The sequence below is a fragment of the Ceratotherium simum genome, chromosome 13 (genome assembly GCF_057802395.1).
Source record: "Ceratotherium simum simum isolate JZ-2026a chromosome 13, ASM5780239v1, whole genome shotgun sequence".
NCBI lineage: Eukaryota > Metazoa > Chordata > Mammalia > Perissodactyla > Rhinocerotidae > Ceratotherium > Ceratotherium simum.
This window is the reverse complement of record NC_141912.1, coordinates 64,070,432-64,072,978: the sequence shown is the minus strand read 5'-3', so window position 1 is coordinate 64,072,978 and position 2,547 is coordinate 64,070,432.

Genomic DNA, 2,547 nt, shown 5'->3' with positions numbered 1-2,547 from the left:
ATCTCTTACAGAACATCTACTCCAGAGAGGCTAGATTACGTCCATACGCTCAATCGTCGCCAGTTGGTAAAAGCTGCCAAGGAGTACTTGAGTCCGTTTTTGCAGACTATAATGTTTTGGTGAACTCTCATTTCCATGCCAACACAAAGGCTATCCAGGCTTCCCGCAGTAAAAGATCTCTATAGAAAGCTCTGAAATGTGCCATGTCCACGAGAACAAGATACCCTAAGAAAGGATGAAAATGATATCCTAAAGACATTGTATTAAGATGTCAGCAGTGCTGGTGAACCACAATATTAGACTGTGGAAATAACTGAGACCCCGACAATTTTAGGGCTGATTATTGATTCTGCCACTTGTAATTCTGGTTGTCTGACCACATTTAAGAGTATTTAAATTTTTTTAAGTTGCTGAACAACCTTATGATGGTGTGAAGTAAGAGCACACACTTAGAAACAATCAATGAAAGGTCAGCGCCACGCAGTCCGCCTGTCTGCTGTCCCATCGAGAGAGTCACCTGGGGACCCTGTGTTAGCTGTCACTACTGTCAAGACTCACTCTCAGAGACACTGATGGATGTCAATTCCTTTTCTCCATGTGTAGCTACTAGAAGGAAGTCTCCTCTGACATGCCCTTTTCCAGAGATCCAGCGTGAGGGGGCAGATAACAGGACTGACATGTAGGGAGAAATTAGGAGTACACAAGAGCATGAGGTAAAAAGCCACAGACATGTGTTGCTTTAGGAACATCCTTGCAATTATGTTGGTCGAAAAATATGTGCTGATTTAACTCAGATTTAAAAATACGCTGAGAACAAATCCGCAGAATTCAGATTGAAATTATAAATCAACAGTTTCTTGCTCCTTTTAGACAGTTCTTAAACAGCAGCTGTATGATCCCGTTTTTCTTTGTTAAGCATAGGATAAATCGAAATACAGAAATTTAAGCAACAAATCATATTTACACTTGAGATTATTATTCACCTTGACAAGAAATAATTAGGAAGAAATTATTTCATACATATGAATAGAAAATTCTTTTTGCCTAAGGCCATAAGTATCTTATTTGAATACATGGGAGGATGTTATAAGAATCTTATGAATTTGACTTTGGATAATTTTAATCCATCAGTTAGCTGCTGATCGTCGTATTTATGCCCTGTATTTGATTGAATTCACATAGATTCTGACATTTTGTTTGTTATTCTGTTTTTCCTCTATATCTTATTACTTGGTTTTGCTCTAATTCTTATAAAATCTCCTCTATGTGAGTCTCGTAAAACGTATTACGGTTGATGGATTCCAGAGTGCAAGAGGCAGAGAGTAAAACAGACTGAGCACAGGCTTTGAAGTCAGACAGAACTAAGCCTGAGTCTCAGCTGTACCATGTACTACTGTGTAGTCTTGGAAAAGCCACTTAATTTCTCAGAGCCTCAATTTCTTTACTTTATAATATTGGGACAACAGCGATTGTCCTCCACAATTGTTGGGAGGATTCCAGATAAGACACACAAACCACAGTGGTAGCTCTTACATGATGGCTGGTGGTATCAATGTGTTTTTCTTTAGCGTGTATTGCTTACGATCAACAGGAAACCACACCTGGCCTGAAGGATGGGTCCAATAGCTCAAAGTCTACTCCAGACTGGATTCTGATTCTGGTTGTTTGTAGGTTAACCAACCATCCCTGTTTGCTTGGGACTGGGGTGGGAGGGTGCTTCCCAGGACACCAGACTTTCAGTGCTAAAACTGGGAAAGTCTTGGGCAAACTGGAATGAGTTGGTCCCCATAGATATTTTGTTTACGTTTTATTGAGGATGAAATGTGAATTCTTTGCAAAGACAATGTGTGTGTGTGTCTGTGTGTGTGTGTGTGTGTGTGTGTGTATGACATGAATCTAAGCCTAGAGGTTTTATAAGACAAAGAAGCACTCAAACTGAGTGTCATGAGAATTGTGTCTCACTGCCTCTGTGTTTTGCAGGAAAACAGTTCTTGCACCTTGAGGAAAGAGTCCCAATCAAGTTGTCTAACCTGAGAATTAAGCCAACCAGGAATGAAATGTAACTGCAAACAAGGCCCAGCAACTGAGCAGAGACCACTGCTTCAGTTAGCTCATAATTAAGACTCTGAAGCATGATTTATCTCAGTTGATGCCCCCTAAATTGGGGTGCGATTCTTCAGTTTTCACTAATAATTGAAGGGTGAAAGGTTTTGTTATTTTAAACATGAACATACTGTATTCGGACCACCTGAACATTGCTCTACTATGTACCTGGAAACTAGGAATTGAAGCAAGGAATGGCTTTCTATATCCCAAACTCCCCATACATTCTGCTGTTCAAGGCCAGAGTTATACAATCTCTTTGACTCGGTGATTTTTTTAAAGTACTATATCTTTTCCTAATTACTCTCGACAGAATATGCTTCTTTTGCTTTCTTGTTCAGAGTCTTATTAAGCATGTAAATATCATTTTCCCTCCCAAACGACTTTGCAGACTCCTTAGCAAGTTGAGCGATGCCAGGTACAGCTGGTATAAAGATATCTAAG